Source organism: Mus caroli, unplaced genomic scaffold (assembly GCF_978045245.1).
Source record: "Mus caroli unplaced genomic scaffold, Mus_caroli_1 scaffold_3, whole genome shotgun sequence".
NCBI lineage: Eukaryota > Metazoa > Chordata > Mammalia > Rodentia > Muridae > Mus > Mus caroli.
The window spans coordinates 144,392,910-144,412,254 of NW_028227258.1; the positions used below are offsets into that span (position 1 = coordinate 144,392,910).

General features: G+C 35.2%; 1 long non-coding RNA gene across 1 annotated transcript in view; it reads left to right on the forward strand.

The window, feature by feature from the left end:
- The first annotated feature begins 631 nt into the window (after positions 1–631).
- The window catches only part of LOC110290674 (uncharacterized), a 282,015-nt gene continuing 263,301 nt past the window's right edge, over positions 632–19,345 (forward strand). The window contains exon 1 of the long non-coding RNA XR_002377489.3: positions 632–721. This is a non-coding gene — a long non-coding RNA (uncharacterized LOC110290674). The remainder of the gene's footprint in view (positions 722–19,345) is intronic.

Sequence of the window (19,345 nt, forward strand, 5' to 3'; positions counted from 1 at the left end):
GAAACAAGCTGCAATTGAATTTCTCCAGCAGAGGGTACAGATTTCAAAGTTTTCTTAATCCTCCACAGAAATTTTAGGAAAAAATGCAGGAAAAGGTGCATGGTGTCACATTCTACTCTATTTTAGTTTTCATTTATATGTTTATTAAGTATGTCTAATATCTTCTGTGAATTATGGGCAGATGAAGACTTTAATAAAGAAAGAGCTTTTATTGTGAAAGACCACTGAAAATGCCATTACCTAGAAATGAAATTTGACCTTTATTATTTGAGTTGAAAGAAGAAAAACTTGTCTGATTGCTTGAGAAGTTATCTTTACTTTGTCTTCTGAAACTTGTGACTGACAACATATGGATTTCCACGATGGTAAAAACATTCACTACATCCATGTTTCCTACAGTGATCTGGTGAGTCCAGCAGTGTGTGAGCACCACAGACTACACAAAAGGAGGAGATTAAAGCTCTGAACTCATAGTACTTTATTGACCTGGGTCTCCACATTAACCTGATCTGATCCTGTAATTACGATGAATAGAATAGAGCTTATAGTTCTCTTTAAAAAACACCCCAGGCCTTTTTATTCTAAGAAGAGATTTTCTATTCATGTTCTTTCCTCCTTTCCAGATTTACAGATTTGTAACAAGAAGGAATGTGTGTGGCTTTTCTGGCTCACTGAAAAAGATACCTAGTGCTCACTGGAAACCAGTAACATAATTCAAAAGGTACAGTTTTTAAAAAACCAAGTTTTGTCTCATATTTCTAAGTATGCAGTTTCCTCCTGTCAGTCATAAGAAATAAAAGTGACAAAGCTGGTTAACTATAAGGGAGATTTTGTTTGAAACGTAGAGAATTGTTGAACCAACATAATTATGTAGTATTATTTGCTTATCCTTTTGAGGAACACACCTTTCAATTTACATTAAAACCATTAGATATTTCAACATCAGAAGAATGCCAAATAGTCAGAAATGGATATTAAAGTGATGCATAGTGCTATAATTAATGGTATTTTATTTTAATGTAGAAAAACATCTGCAGCTACCTGATAAGATATATTACCAGAATAAAGTAAGACATGATTATTAACAAGTACAATTTCAATAATTGCACATAGTTCTATAATCATTTCATATTTAAAAATGAGTTATTGTTTGTATAGTTAGCTGAGTTGAGCTTAACAAAGTAAATAGAAGTTAGGTTGTGTTATCATAAAATCTGTAAAACATTAGAAGGTGGGAGTAGAGAGAAAGCTCAGCTGTTAGGAGCACTTGCTGCTATTCGGAAGACCTGAGTCCGGTTTCCAGCACCCAGGCAACTCCAGTTTTAGGGGATCCAGTATTCTCTTCCTGCCTCTCCTGGTATTCCCATAAACATGTGAATATAAACATACAAGCACACATACACATATAAATAAAAATAAAAGTAAAATTTAAACATTAATAAGAGTTTTACTTCTGCCTTGATGGCTGTTTATTCTTACTACAACTATGTGAGACTGCAGATAGAACCCCTGACCCTTCAGGTTTGAGTATGTGCGTGATCAGAAGCAGAATGGCTGTGTGAATCCAGGTCAGACAGAAATTCACATGCTAGAGAACTTTCTCTACATGCATTATATTCAATATGTCAAGTGAGAGAATATTTGGTGCAATTTTCATGAACACACTGTTTGTCAAAGTAATTATCTTTCCAGGGTGTTAGCAGGAATCACTTTTTTCCAGAATAATAAATAAAATTAACTTATTAAGAGACTAAATCATTAGTTAAGGCTTTTTGAAGTAAATATTTAAAAATTAAGTGTAGTTCAAGAATTTTGAATTACAAAGTAAAGTAATGCTTTGATAGCTAAAGAATTTTCAATAAATGACATAATTTCGATTCTTTTTCAAGTTTCTCTTTGGGAAAGTTAATGTATATCACACAGAGTACTTGGTTTAAGCCCGTTTATGGTAGTTTCTCATCATCTGAAGACAGAGTGTTACAAATCATCTTGAATACACTGTCAAAAATCTCCTTGTATTTTCCTGCAACTATGAACAAGCTTTATCATGCTGCTAAAACATGAAAATTCAAGATTTCACCAGGAAGTCGTGGGCCAGATAAATTTGTTTTCTGGTATTTATGAGAACTTCAGTATTTCAGAAATGCTATGTGCATAAAATCTAGCTAATTTTGGGTTTCTTTGATTCCATTTTAATATCTGAGGCTTTAATGTTCAGGAATATTAATGTCACTAATGACATCTTGAAAATAGACCAGAGTAAAAGACGCAAGTAAGGAATCAGTCACTTTAAAAGCTGTATGGAATTAGAAGTGCATGCTCACAGCACAGAGTCCCCAATGAAGGAGCTAGAGAAAGGTCCCAAGGAGGTGAAGGGGTTTGCAGCCTCATAGGAGGAACAACAATATGAACCTACCAGATCCCCCAGAGCTCCTAGGGACTAAACGACCAACCAAAGAGTACACATGGAGGGACCCATGCCTCCAGCTGCATATGTAGTAGAGGGTGGGTTTGTGGACATCGATGGGAGGAGAGGCCCTTGGTCTTGTGAAGGCTGTATGCTCCAGTGTAGGGGAATGCCAAGACAGGGAAGCAGGAGTGGGTAGGTTAGTGAGCAGGGGAAGGGGGAATGGGGTGGGGGTGGTTCAGAGGTGAAATGAGGAAAGAGGATAAAATTTGAAATGTAAGTAAAAGAATATTTAATAAAAATAAAAAAATTAAAAAATAAGAAAAAATAAAAGCTGTATGGGTATGTTTCGTATTTTATATGTGACAGGGTAGTGAAACCCCATCTTTATGGTAGATATTTTTATCTTAGAATGAAAATCAGTTGGAAACAGTAGGACAGATTTCATCTGTAGGGTTAAAAAGCATCTGAACATAAAACAGATTCATATCATCTCATTTTGGGACACTAAGCATAGGAAATAGATAGTCATTGAGTTACTTTAAGTGGGTTGAATTTTCTCTCCTGCTGGGCTGTTCAAACCTTTAGTTGCTGTTCTTACTTTTGCTGCATGAATATCATTTTTATCACTCTTTGTTAAAAGGAATTGTCCATAAAAGCCCACAAAATCAACCTAGATTCTGATTATCCTCTTTACACAAAACTGTTGATGATTTTGGGTCAGGATTATGTCTCCACTCAGTTGATTTAATTCATACTGGGTTCTGTAAACCAGAATGAACCAGAATGGTTCATGAATGAGAAGGGGCATTTTAGTCTGCAGAAGCAGCAAGGATTACCCCTGGAAAGCATGAAAGGGTAACATGGCGGTAATGGAGAAGTGACATCAGCAAAGGCTGCACGTTGGCTATTTTACAGGCCCAGGAGACACTAAAGTATACATTGTGTCCGTGTCTTCTGATAAAAATAAGTTGAGAGAAAGGCAATAGTTGGAAGGATAAAGGAGTGCTCAAAGAAAATCCTTAGCCAGGACCGCTTAGGATGTTCACATTTAACCAAAAACCTTAAACGAAAAACCATTTCTCACTTAAATCTTGTCTTACTAAGGAAAAGTTAAAACATGATTCCAAAGTTTAAATCAACTTTACTTGGCTTACATAAGTAAAACTAGCATGAGTTAAATGGTATGTTTTAAATGCAATCACTGTTGTATTTTCATGTTGCAAATGTAAGTTTTAAACAACAAATTCTATTTTGCATAATCATTCCCAGAGTCAGTTACGGCCAGTATCATGTTGGGTTGTAATCTATATTGAGTCCTGACAAGCAAGTGGGACTGACTACAAGCAATGTACAATTTTGACACTTATTTTTAGAATAACATTGGTTTCTTAGGTTCCTGCATCTTCTTCGATATAAATAAATTAGTGAATATTTTTTGTTGACAGAAATATGATATATAGCACTCAATTCTGACATAATATATAGAAATTGTATTAAGTAACTGTACACTTTCAAATTATCTATATTTTATTATTGAAATTCACAGTAATATTATTTGGTTTATAAAGTTTCAATCAGTCATATTATTAATATACTTAATGCCAATCATGAAAGAGCAAATGCAACTCATTGCAGTGAAAGTCTTACATTTATATTCAGAGTGAAGCCTGATACACGACAAAGCTCTGAATTAACAAGAATTATTATAAAAGATGTGAATCTTTTTATGTAAACATACTTTGTAGTTTATTATGACTATGTCAATTGTTCCACCATTGTGAGAACTGAGTTAACAGAAAGAATTTTTTAAAAGCAGCTGAAAGAGTCAGATGCAGCTATTTGCACCCAGCCAACAGACAGAAGCTACTGACACCTGTGGTTGAATTAGGAGAAAGCTGGAAGAAGCTGAGGAGGAGAGCAACTCTGTAAGACCCTGCAGTCTCAATTAACTTGGATCCCTAAGATTTCTCAGACGCTGGACCACCAACCAGGCAGCATACACCAGCTGATATGAGGCCCCAACACACATAGAGCAGAGGACTGCCAGATCGGGGTTTAGTCAGAGAAGATGCACCTAACCCTTAAGAGACTGGAGGCCCCAGGAAGTTTAGAGGTTATGGGGGGGAGGCATCCCCATGGAGACAGGGGGGCCAGGAGGAGGTATGAGATGTGGAACAGTTGGAGGGTGGACCAGGAGGGGAATAAAATCTGGAGTTTAAAACAAACAAACAAACAAACAAACAAATAAATAAATAGTAAAAACAAAAAAATATGATCTTTCTACATTTTTCTTGCCATATCCACTTCCCTTTCTTCCTACAAACTTTGATTTCAAAATTATCTTTATAAAATAGGTAGTATTGGGTGGGAGTGATATATTTATATAATGAATCTTTATTCATTAAATCCTATCTCTTTTGGGTAAATAAATCACTCAAAATAATTTTCCTGTTTTTACTAAAATTAAAGTTCATATGGTTTTATTTAAATAAAAATTGCGAGTGAAATGGTAAGGTAGTATATTGCACTGACTGTATTAAATGACATGGGTAAAGCTAAGCATTAAAGTAAATATGGGGAGACAATGAAATAACAAGGATAGTTAATAAAGGAGCCTGTGTCAGCATCTCTTGTTTCTTTGTGTAATTAATGCTTGGTTTTGATTCTTTCTAGTTTATATCCCTCTTTGGGTCTAATATGCATGCTAAGAGTATATAACCATGTTTTTTTGGGGGGAGGGTGGTAAGTAAACAATTTAATAAATGATGTAGTTAGTGATACTTATATATATATATATATTAACAATTTTAAAGGGATGATGGGACATAAAAATTATTTAATTGTTGTAAGATATGCTTTTAAATTTTTGGATGTATTTGTTCGTTTGTTTATTAAATTTACATCCTCATCCCAGCTTACTTTAAGTAGCCTCACCCACCATTCCTCCCTCCTCTTCTCCTCTGAGAAAGGGGAGGCCCTACTGTGGACCAACCCAGCCTGGCATATCAAAGTCCCTGACAGACTAGGTGCATCCTCTCCTACTGAGGTTAGACAACATAGGCCAGAGTCAGGGACAGCCACTCCTCCAGTTTTGGGAGACCTGTATGAAGACCAAGTTGCATTTCTGCACATATGTGCAGGGAGCCTAGGTACAGCCCATGTATTCTCCTTGTACATCCATGTTTTTTATACAAAACCCTGGGTACAGAAACAGAGTTTCTGTTTTTCAAATGTGTTTTTAGGTTTAAATGTAGGTATGCCTGCATTCTCAAAAACAGTATATATTGTTGACTCCCCCAGGTCAGTTACACTTTATTTTCAGTGCTGGATATAAGTCTATAACTTGTGCATGCAAGAATTTAACCACCCAGCTGCAGACACAGTTCAGTTACTATTATGGTAGTATTGAGCTTTGGTTATATTGAATTTTTCTCCTTATACATATTTAGCTATGTTTGTGTGCTTATGTACTTGCACACAAAGTTAGCCATATATTTAAAAAAAAAAACTTTGTTTAAGAAGATTTGCAATAGATCCGTGTTACACTCTAATTTGAAGGAGTATAACTATGAGCTATGAGTAGCATAGAATATGAAATAAAGATGATATCTTTGGCCTTTGTGTGATTATAAACATAGCTTTCCTAGCTCTACCTCTCTGCCACGAAACTGCATATACTTAATCATAAAGGGAATTATTATTAGTTTATCGTTGAAATAAATATTTAAATTTGCCAATGATGATGCACTCAATAAAACTGGGAGTTGGGACTTCTAACGATTTCCTTTGCTTATAGCTGAGCTGTAGCCCCACATTTACACAAAGACATGAATTTTATAAAGCACTGCTCTTGAAAATAAATCTATCAATATCAGATGTAATAAAACAAAAATTCTCAAACACTTAAGAATCAAGTGACTGCATTACAAATATAGAGGCAGATGCTCATAGCCAACCATTGGACTGAGTGCAGCATCCCCAATAGAGGAGTTAGATAAAGGACTGAAGGAGTTGAAAGGGCTTTCAACCTCACAGGAAGAACAACAATATCAACAATCAGACGCCCCCAGAATTCCCAGGGACTAAGCCATCAACCAAAGAGTACACATGGAGTAACCCATGACTCCAGCTGCATATGTAGCAGAGGATGGTCTTGTCGGGCATCAGTGTGAGGAGAGGTCCTTGGTCCAATGAAGGTTTGATAGATGCCCCAGTGTAGTCTAACCAAGGGCAAGGAGGTGGGAGAAGGTGGGTGGGTGGGTGTAGGAACACCCTCATAGAAGCAGAGGGACAGGGAATGGGATAGAGTGTTTTCAGGAAGGGATGGAAACAGGGAAAGGGGATAACATTTGAAATGTAAATAAAGGGAAAAAAAAAGAATGAATTGACTGGGGCATTTGGGCTAGCTCCATATTTAAGATCCTGGCAAGGAATGTATGTTAGTAGAAAGGCTTTGGGCAGCCATACTGCAAAATTCACATACTTTCACCAATGTAAGTGGCCTATTAGGTACAAGTACTCCATATGAATTCTATTGGCCAGTCAGAACCAAACTCTAGATAAAAAACAAAATGTGATTTGAAAATAGGCATTAAGAATTGCCTGATGTTTATAATATATTTAAAATTTAACAAATGAATGTTTGCATCCATACATTACCAGAGAGAATGAAGTAGGTAGACACTGGATTTTTGACACTTTTCATTTTTTTAAAATTTTTTCTATAAAATACTTGTCCCCAAATTTTCTCAACAGTAAAACATATTAGTATGTGTGGATTACAAAGTAGTTTTGATTCCCTTGACAATAGAGAAATTACAGAATACAGAAAAATACAAATACTGAAAGATCTTTTTTACATTTTTTTTACATTTTCTTTTTCTCTTTTTGTATTAAGTGTTCCAAGATGTGATGATATAATAGATGTAACAGATATTTAATAGTGCTAGGAGAAAAGTTCATTGTGTTACCTTTAAAACCAAGAGTGTTATAAAGCTACTTATTTTAAATTCTGTTCACTGTATCATATCTGTAGAAGTGGATGGGTTGAGGAAGAAGAATTCAATCACAAGGTGTTGAGACACTTAAACATTTCATTATATCTTACACACAAAATTGGGAGGGATTCTAGTTCAAAGTCTAGTAAGCCAAACTATTGTAAATGTAGTGTAAGTATTTGTATTGTTAGTGACAGTTGCAAATAACTATGAATTTCTAGCAATTCATTCAAATTTTGTCAGAGACAAATGAACATCTCAGGGAAAAAGAAGGTGCATCCTTATGCTTCTTTATCAAAGAGGCATCTTTGCTGCCCAGGCATTTATTACCTTTAAAAGGTAATAAATACAAGGTATACCTTTTATTACCTTGATATATGTTTTCTATATCACAAAATGTCCAACATAAATCCAATAGTCATAAAACAATAGAAGAAATTTAAATTTTAAGACCTTTAAGAAATGGCAAAGATTCTTCAAACAAGTTCATTTGCACATGCTGAAGGCCTACTCCAGAGCCAAGACAACTAACAAGGAACACGTAAATAGATGCAGTGCATGGCCCATAACACTGACTATATGAGACATCTTCATCCTAATATTCAACTGAAAAGAGAAATGCAGGACTTGTGTCTGTTAACCTTATAAGAGAAAGTGTCATGGTGACAATGGTGAATTTATTAAGTAGAAAATGACACTGATTTACTGAGCAACTGCCCTTCCTTTTCGTAACTGCATATTGATGTGTTCTGAGGTGAAATACCATGATACTTATAGCCTAAGTCTGAAAGTTTCAGGAGATAAAAGTTTGGTTTTAGTTGACACATTACACTGCAAAATGCAGCCATTTTTAACTAAAACAGAGAACAAATTTGACATAATGCTAATAGTTGTTGTGTTCAGAGAAAATGTGAATGTTTATTATTTCAGGTTTTTGTATAAGATGAAAATTCATGAATAATGTGTAGAAGAGATTATATTTGTTTCTTATTTTCATGAATTGTAAAAATACTTCAGCGGAAACTTATATATTATACTCAATGTACACAGTTGATTCCTATTGTTTAACCCAAGTATACCCTTCTCATTCACAGTCTCTGGATCTAGTACTCAAATTATCCAAATAATTGCTTTGGATTCATGCCACGTTTAGAGCAAATAGCATTCACATCTCACTCATCAGAACCCCGCTTAGAAGTGCAGTTTGAATCTACAACTATAGGAGTACACTTCGCAACATTAGCTAGGGTAGCCTCCATTATCATGAAACTCAAGACTACAGTGCTTTCCTTAGTGTAGCAATGACAAACTTGGATTGCAATATTCCTTCAAACTTGTACAAGTTTGCAGTTTTATGAAAGTGTATTTATTATACAAATCAAGATGTACCACATTTCAGATTAACATAACATGTATTGAAAATAATCATTCCTTAAATCACCCGATATGACTTTACATTTTTGCTGTAGTTGAAAGTGTTTGACTTTAAATCCTGGTCAGCAAGTTTGCATTGACTCAAGTGTTCTCTGCCCCACCCTGTATTGCACTGATCCTCGAGCTGTAATGAACAGACCATAAAATCTAGTTGTAGGGCTGCACGAGATGCCCCTGTTGTGTTTATGAGCTCGGGGATTTGTCCTTCAGTGATCATACTCTGACTTAAAGATTGCATGACAAGGAACTATTAAAGACACAAAATTCAATTCTTTAGTTTCACTATTTTTCAGACAGGCTTTGAAAATAGGTCACTTTATGTCATCTGGATTTGTGTATAATAGCAGCGCCTACCAATGCTGTTGTGCTTAGAGGTTTATCCCAGCCTGACACTTGAAAACTAAAAAAAGATTGCATCCAAATGAAAGAGCAACATCTATGAGGGGATGTCTGTTTCTCATATTTTACTGAATTAAAAAAATGAATATTTGTAGCAGTATATACTGTGTGGTGAAAAATGAAATTAACAAAATCATTCTAATATTGAATAATAAAACATTCAGATTTTTTAAATCTATGAATTGTGCAATTAGATATCTACTTAAAGATCCATTAAAATGGTAATTACAAGTATCTGGAATTGTGTGCTCTATTTTAATCATGAACATATTAGTGAGATGCTTTTTAGCATTGTTGAATTTCACTCTTTAAAGTGTGTCTAAGGGAGGCTTTTTAGAATGTGTTGTTATGCATTATTATTGGGTGCAATTTTACAATGTAAAGACAACACCACTAATATCATATATATATATATATTATATATATATATATATATATATGTATATGTATACACACATTGACATGGGATTCCATTAAAGAAAAATCTTTTTGACATATATACATGTGACCTCCTCTGTGATTCACAGTATAAACGTAAGTTATTATAGCTACATAAATATTAACAGCTTCTAAAGTTTTCCAATGCTTGTTTTGTCTTAAAATAGCTCTATTCAGTCATTTGCATAGTTTTAAATTTCTTTTGGTTAATGTTTTATTCTGTGGATTATTTTATAGCTCCAGGGACTATAATTCAATGTGACCATTTTGTATCACAGAATAAAAGTATGACAATATCTCTAGAACCTGATCCACCATAGGAAACAGTTCTTTCTTGCTTGATTCCTAGCATATCATAAAACCTAGAAAGTGAATACTGACATTACTTTATGTAGTATGCTGAGTTTTAGTAGTAATCCTTAGGTTTCTAAAAATAAGAAATTTAAATCTTAGACTAAACATCAATTTTTCTTTATTTTGTGATGTTAACCTCATATCTGCAAAAAATGTAGAAAACTATCTCATAAATGATGCCTGCAATAATGATATTATGTTTATGCATTATGAAATCATCTTTCTCTGAAATAAATTTGTTTGATAATGTTAAGGACTTCTGCATCATTCAGGCTTATCAAAATTAGGTAAAAAAATTTAGTCTGAAATAAGTGTCCCTGATAGTTTCCTACAAACTCTGTCCCTGGGTTTTCTGTTGAAGAACATTGCTATTGAGGTCACATGCTGCAATACTTCCGCTTGATGAGATGAGTTAAGGATAAGGGCTTAAGATGGCTTAGCCAGCATTTCTGCTTACATTTGAAAGACTTGGATCAGTGTCATCTAAGGAATCTTTGATGTCTAGCCTGACACAACTGAAAATATTGGAAAACAGATCTATGAAATAGGGGCCATGCTTGGAAAGATAGGTTAATTTATATTTTGGCTGAGTTGCTTTTTTCAGACAAAAATTTTTATGGACATTGATTTTTTCCCCCTTGTTGACATTAAATGAGAAAGCAAAAAATATTTTTTGAAAGCCTACAGTTCTCTACGTAAATGAGTTCAGACTTAATTTTAATGGAAGTGAAACATAGTCAATAGAGGCAAATTAAAACCATATAATTTTGTAATCTTAGTTTAGCTATAATTGCAGCAATAAAACAGTGGAAAGAATAATTGTGGAACATATGTTTGAGAGTGACATTATCTAGGTGACTTCCCCTTTACGGCAGTGTGCTGTCCTATTTGGTTCCCCCTCCCTATGTATTGGAATGACAAACCTGCAAGCCTGGAGTTAATGCTGATTGCAGCAGCTGCTTACACATGGAGTCTCCATAGCAACTGCGAAGGTTGCCATGCAACCATATTCTTTTAGGGACAGTGAAAATGCCCAAAGGGTTACTAAAAATACATGGGGAAAAAACCTGAAAATTTCTTACTACTTTTAGTGGTTATAAAGAACTATGATACAAGTTGAAAGCACAGGTCAAACAAATAAAAACCTAGCCCTGACCTTTCAAAAATTGCTTGCTGTTGCTTGAAATCTCAAGCTTTATTCACAGAGATGACTTGAGATCGATTGTAAAATTGGTAGCTTATGCTAGGCAGTCCTTGAAGACAGGAAGATTCAGTATGGTGCTATTGGAATTCTTCATGGGGTTAAAGGTCAGTAGAAAGTCATCAATGCAGTATTGATTGGCTGGGCTGAAAAATGCCTGTGTTTACACCTTCTCACTGCTTAGGATTGCATACCAAACCTTAAGTCGACTCATGCAGCTTCTAAGCATGCTCTGGAGTAAACCATTCAGTCAGCAAATGTGACATCACTTCAGTAAAGCTCAGCTGTTTCTGCAGCTTTCTATAAATAGTGAGATAAAAAATTGAAGACTATTGCAGGGAATTTAGCCAACCAATTTGCTTACCCAAATTATACAAGATAGGTTAGGATTCTGTTTTTTGAAATATTTAATTATACATGTTTCTCAACATAAATTACCTTCACAGGAGAATTATATTATTATACATATACAATAGGCTTATAATAAACAATGTTATGACAACTTCACTCTTTAAATAATTTTGTAAAAATGAATATTGGCTAGCATCCAAAAGAGGAGGCTATGCCCTCACATATAATCATGCATGTCCACATAAAATAAATTCTCTGAGGTCATCTAAATCATTATTTTAGAAAACATATTAGCAAATAATAATGTATCATGAGATAATATGATCAAATAATAATAATAATAAGGGTTTAAAAATGAACTAAACAGTGACAGATAAAGTAATACTTTAAAACAGACCAGAAGATAGGATACATGTACATTTTCTTTAATCATATTTCACATGTAATCAGCCATTTTGTAATATTTCTCTATGCAATTTTCTCTAAGAGAACTTCAGCTGTACTTTGGAATGAATCAAATTATTTACAAGTAGTCTGAAATTTCAAACTATTCATATCACACCAAATAATAATACAATCTTTTGTGTTGGGGGCATTTCTAAATTTCCTATGATTTTTGCACCAGTGAAATTGAAAGAAGTTACACTGAGTTTTAAGAATAGAATATTACTTCTTCAAATAGGCCACACAGACCTTCTTGAAACCCATTAAAATAGGCTCTCCAAAATTTACAAAAACAGCTAAATAGCTCAATCAAGTTAGATGAGCAAATGATTGCATTGCTCCGAAGACTTTAAATATACAACCTGAACTAAAATGTGAATGTGTGTAAACCTGGGATGTGGAATGAAGCTTCATCAGTTTGAAGCATTCTTAAGGAAAACAAAGAACACACATGTAGTAGTAGAAAAGCTCACTCCATGTACTCCTAACTCCTAACTATCTTTCCAGTGTTCCCTTTTCCATTTGCTGGTTCATCCTCTTTGGTAAGAAAGGTTAACGTTGGCAATGCAATTTTATTGAAATTTACTTGTTTATAAAAATGATTAATCAAATAAAATAGTAGAATAAAATATGCATGTAATTTCTCTTTTTCAAAAAGATTATAGCAAATAATATATTGATTTTTAAATAATAATTTCTTTACAACATTAATTGATGCTACATAGAATCTGACATTAGTGTATAGTAGCATGAATAGAAATAAAAGTACTTTTTAAAAATATAGAGACATTAAATATGTAAACATTGAATAACCATTAGATTTGATGTCAAAATTTTTAGAAGGATTTGAATTGACATTATTTAATCAAAGTGTAAATATGTACTTGTAAATAATAAAATAAGCACCATAAACCATCGTCAGAAAGGGCTTTAAGTCTCCATTCCACAAAGCTATTATTTCATAAAGTGCATATCTTTGAAACAAATGGAAACATGATATAGTGTGGCAGCTCAATTGAATGTAGCTAGCATTTTATGTAATTATCTTCTTTATTGTGATATTTAAAGTGTATCTGAGAAAAGTCTGCTAGTTTTGTGATTATTTGTTTTTTTTTTCTTATAGCTATTTGCAGTATATTTAATTTCACTGTTACATCTAAATTTTCTCTATTCAGTTTACCATTTGAATCTTATTTATAGAGGAGTTTGTAATTTGCATTCCATAGCCCATTTTAAGAAATTTAAGGAAAGGAGTAGACACTTTTTATTGTTTTGATAGTCACTGTTCTCTTTGAGTATGTGGAAATCTGCAAAAATAATCCAGCTTTTCAAGTAATCATAGCTTAATTTACTGTGAAGAACCATTCTAAAATAGCCAGAAAAAAAATTCTATAGGTTCTATTTGAAAAACTGAACAGCATAAAAATGTATGGCTGTAGTTTTAGCTTTATCCCTACTTGTTCATTTGGGCCCAGGGTTAAAAATACATGTATTTTTGAGTATCACTTTATTTACTGTCATATTTCATTTAAACTAGGTATCTAATGGTTTGGAAAATAAATTAATAATCAGGAACAAAGATTTATTGAAATAAAATTAAATGCATTTAAAGTTAATTATGTGATTAGTTTGATCTTAATTTAGGTCAGTATGTCATGGGGTAAAGCCATTAAACTTGGAAGAAAATTTGTTAAATTTTTGTTTTAGGACAACTAATCATGAGTAATGTTGGAAAAAAAAAACTGGATTGTACATAGATTGCTCTTTACCCAAGATGCACTTCTGTCTGCAAGATTCTGAATAGAGACACACCTGCTAGCTAGCTGATAACACTCAGGGGTCATTTCATTGAAGAAACTGTCAGCTAGGAAGAACTTTAAAAAAGCCACAGACAAAATCATGACCTGTACTGTTGAGAGGAAAGAAGTGTAAAAGCAGAAAGGAACTGTAGATAAGCGCACATTCCTTTATACCATAACAAACCTTTACATGTAAATTCAACCAAATAGGGAAGAATAGGAAAGAATGTTTCCCTCTTCAGTAGAAACAAATTAGATTGTTCAGCTGCACACTTGGCTCTCAGCCAGAAGAGTCGTGTGCCATGCTTGTTTGCCTACCAGTGCTGCTTAGATTGGCAAATGCCCATGCAGTTTGAAGAGGGCAGGCAGATGACTGGATGCCTGCCAGGAAGTGTGTGGGACTGATGCCACTGCTGGACTCCATAGCCTGGTAGGAATGAGGAGTACAAAGGCATTCAATAATCTGAATGTCCCTTTGCTTCAAGAGAGTGGTGCCAGGCAGCATTTAATGAGAGATTGCTTTGTTACAAAGTCCTCAACATCAAGTGGGCTGGTGAGCTCATTAACCTGACTGCAGCAAATAAAAAAGGCACACTCAGAAGACTCCCATGATAGCCTACTCAATAGTGTAAGAGCTCTTTTGCTTCCTTTATGGTGATCCATTAGCAAGCAGCAGTGTAAACACCATAAAGCAAGCCAGGTTTCTGATTGTTCAACTAAAGTCTGTTTCCCCTTGGGGATTATATCACCAGTTGATATAGGATTTTTTTTTTTTTTTGTCTTCAGGTTTCTATCCATTGTATAATGACCTTCTTTGCAATGAAGGATTTCGAGGTTACTCTTGACAACACTGCTCCAGTTAAGAGGACATGAACTGTTCAGGTGTCTGCAAGGAGATAATGATTTGGACACAGAGAAACAAACAACAGTGGGCACACGAGGAACACTTGCCTTGCACATAGAAGCTCAAATGATGAACAGGCTCTATTACTTTTTTATCATCTCTTTAGTTTTTCCCTTAGTAGTGCTTTATTTTGTACATGAGGTAGGCTAACCCTGAAGTTGGAAGCCTTCTCCTACTGAGGCCAGATCAGGCAGTCTTCTGCTATATATGTGCAGGAGGGCTCAGAACAGCCCCTGTATGCTGCCTGGTTGGTGACTCAGTTTGGGGGTGCTCCTAGGGGTCCAGGTTATCTGAGACTGCTGGTCTTCCTATGAAGTTGCTCTCCTCTTCAGCTTCTTCAGTTCTTCCCCTAATTCAATCATAGGGGTCACTGGTTGGGTTTCAGTCAGCTGCTCGTAGGACCTTTTAGAGGACAGCCATGCTAGGTTCCTGTCTACAAGCACATCATAACTTCAGTAACAGTGTCAGTCCTGGGTGTCTTCCCATGAGATGAATTCCAGGTCTCTAGACTGTCTTTCCTTCAGTCTCTTCTCCATTTTTGTCCCTACAGTTCTTTTAGAGAGGCACAACTCTGGGTCAGAAATTTTGACTGCGATGTACCCCATTCACAACCCCCAGCCCCGCCCCTTGAGACCTTGTCTATCTACTAGAGTTGGACTCTTTGTGTTCCCTCTCCCCAGTGTTGGACTTTTCAGCTATGGTCACTCCCCATTGAGTTGTGAGAGTCTCTCACTCTCAGGTCTCAGATACTTTCCACCTCCATCCCCCAGGTGACATATTTCCAATCATTCTGTTGGCCTTTTGAGCTTCTCTCCGGACTCCTCATATCTGATACTGTTCCCCTTTTTCCTTTCCCACTTTCCCTTGCCCACTCATGTCACTCCCTCCCTAGGTTTCCTGTGATTATTTTCTTTTCCCCTTCTAAATGGGACTGAAGCATCCTTACCTGGGCCTTCCTGCTTATTAGACTTTTTGCAGTCTGTGGGTTGTATCCTAGATATTCTGTATGTTTTGGGAAATATCTACTTACTAGTGCACACCATGCATGCTCTTCTGGGTCTGATATAAGTCTGATAGGTCTGCCTTTATATGTTACTTGGTCTTTTCCCCTTGCAGCTTTTATTATTCGTTCTTTGTCCCATGCATTTAGGTTTTGATAATTATGTGACTAGAGGATTTTCTCTTCAGGTCCAATCTATTTGGTGTTATGTAGGTTTCTTGGACATTTATGGCCATTGATTTCTTTAGGTTGGTAAGTTTTCTATGATTTTATTGAAGATGTTTTTGATCCTTTGAACTGGGAAACTTCCCTCCTGTCTATTCCTATTATTCTTAGGTTTGGTCTTTTATTGTGTCCTTGATTTCCTGGATATTTTGGGTTAGGAACTTTCTTTTTTTTTTTTTTTTTTTTTTTTTTTTTTTTTTTTTGGTTAGGAACTTTCTATGCTTTGTATTTTCTTTGACGATTGTGTCAATATCTTCTATGGTATCTTCTACACCTGAAATTCTCTCTTCTATCTCTTGTATTTTGTTAGTGATACTTGCATCTGTAGCTCCTGACCTCTTTCCTAGGTTTTCCACTTCCAATGTTGTCTCCATTTGTCTTTTTTTTTAATTGTTTCTTCTTCAATTTTTAGGTCTTGGACTCTTATCTTCAATTCCTTCACCCGTTTGATTGTGTTTTCCTGTATTCCTTTAAGAGGTTTAATTGTTTCCTCTTTACAGGGTTCTACCTGCCTTGGTCTTGCAAACATTATATGCTCTAGTACAGGGGAATGCCAGGGCCAGGAAATGGGAGTGGGTGGGTTGGGGAGCAGGGAGGGACAAGGGTATAGGGGACTTTCAGAGAGGAAACTAGGAAAGGGGTTAGCATTTGAAATGTCAATGAAACAATATCTAATAAAAAACTAACATTAAAAAAAAAACAAAAACAAAACAAAATCACAAAAAAATAAATAAAAATGAGTTATTTATATCCTCCTTCAAGGTCTCTTTTATCTTCCCGAGATGGGATTTTCTGTCAGCATTGTGTGTTTCAGGTATGTTAGGGTATCCACCCCTTTCAATGATGTGAGAGCTGGGTTCTAATGGTGCTAAGATATATTGGCTTCTGTTGATTATGTTCTTGTGCTTGCCTCTTGCTGTCTGGTTATCTCTGGTGTTAGCTGGCCTAGGTATCTCTGTCTGTAGCATTTATTATCATTATCATCATTAGTGATATCACCAGTAGTGATAGAGAATCCTTTATTACTTTAAAAACCTTAAGTCCTTATTCTCGCAAAAACAAAATATAAGAGAAGACCCAGTTAATCAACCCTTTCCAGACAACAATTAACAGTGATCAAATCTTTGAAAAGAATAAAACCCTCTTTTTAGTTGTCATAGTATGTTTTATTCAGAATATTCTAATTTTGTTTTGTTTTGTTTTGTTTGTTTTTGTTTTCACACCATTTTCAAAATGGTAGCAATCTCTTTAGTGTTAAGCATACATGGTCAAAGAGAGGTGGTCCACTAGGGGGCAGCACTTCAGGGTCCAAAAGGTTTTGAGGCCAGTCAGATCCAGGTGCACATCAGGCTAAACATTGACAGCTTGTGTATTACTTCTCCAAGACCCACCTCTGTCTCTGTTTCTGTCTTTGTTTCTGTCTCTTTCTTTCTCTGTACTTCTTTCTCTCTTCCTCTCTGTCTCCCCCACACTCACCCCCACCCTCACTTCTGTGTATGTGTGTGTGTGATTCAGAAAGTAGAGGTAAGATTTTCTCTGGAGCACTATTGTGACACTCTGCAAAACAACATTGTATTGTGCCACACAGGGAAATCTTTACACTTGAATGCTGCTTGGCACCAGATGTTCAATATCCTGAGGTCTGAAAGATGTTGAGCATCCCTGAAATTTCATGTACAAGTATCAGATGATGTGATTCTACAGAACACCAGCATGTTAAGGGTAACAGGTTGAAGTAGTGTAGAGTGGGAAAGAAGGCAGCAGGCTTGCTTTGTTGATTCCGGTGCACCTAGAAGAGAGAGTCCTTATTCTGTTGGGCAGAGAAACTTCACTACGGCAGATCAGGGACACAGAATCAGCACAGGACTATTCATGGATTTATGCAGAGATCCAGTCTATGAAATGTCTTCTCTGTGTCAGAGGATATGATTCACTCTAGTTTGGTGTCCTATTTGTATGTTCTTGTCTGCTAGATCCCTTCAGCACAATGAATCTTGAGTTTTAAAAATCTATATTTATTTATTTATCTATTTATTAATTTATTATATTTGTGGCAAAGCATCAGGTCAGTTGCTCTCTCCTTGTACTAAATCAAACTCAGCTCATTAAGGCTTGGGAGGAAGTGACTTTACCCACTGAGCTATCTTCATGGGTCATGAATCTAGATTTTGTTTTAAAAGACACATACTCTTAGAACATTACCCTTGTCTTTTCCTTATTCAAATTCCTTTGGCTTGTCTGGGACTTGTATGAAAATGTAAGAAGAATATTTAAGGTGGTAAAGGCTACAATTGTTCCAGTTCAGGTCAGTTCACAATAGTTAAGTAAATGAATCCATTATCTCCTTATTATGAATTTCTTTTTTGGGTCCAAGTAATCAAACTCATGTTCTGAATATGCATGTACAGCAAAGCAGAAATGTCACAGTCCAAGACTGCAGACTCTTCTGTACTTCCCACACAAGTCAACAGTGGGTTTGAAATCTCACATTTTGTCTTCTCTCATTTCAAAGCACTTATGTTGCTCTCTCCTCTTTTGTGAATTAAACGAGACTGCATGTTACTCTTGCTCTGATTATTAGCTACTTCATTTTCATGTATGCTTACTTATAATAATGTTGGTTTGAGATGCAGATTTTGCAACGGAATTTGTGAGGAGTAATGTTTTGCATTTCTGATTAGTGGACATCTTTTCTCAATAGAATATATTTATTTATTTTGTGATATCAAGGCTTTAGGTACTTCTTTTCTGGTATATTTTACCATTGCTTGCATATATTTTATGCACCAACATACATTCTTCTGAATACTCTAAACCAATTGGTATAATTAAACAATAATACTGCCAAGCATGAGAAAGGAGATTTTATTTTTTCATACAATATGTCAATATATATATTGGTGGAACACACCTATAATCTCAGCACTTAGGTAAATGCAGGACTGTATGTGTGTGTGTGTGTTTATGTATGTATATGTACATACATATGTACACACACACACACATATATTGCTTTAATTTGTTCAAAGACCCAAAATAAGTTATTTTTATCTAAGAAGTCTTATAAAATAATACATAAACACAGTTATATACAATATAGCTGTAAACTTTCTGGGTTCAGACACCAGGCTTATATGCTATTAGAACCCTTAAACTATTTTGCTCAGTGTAGCACAATGCTTTGTGTAAGCCTTGTTTTTCATTTCAAGAAAATATATGATCAGGATCTACATTATTATTTGCACTCTGGCCTTAATTTGTGAAGTTGGTGGGATCGTTGATCCATAGGATAGATCTTAACCCATTCTGACTTTTGCAGGTTGTATAATGTTAAATGCTAAAAATGTGTTAGAGATATAGCACATTTGATAGAGTGCTTGCCTATCATG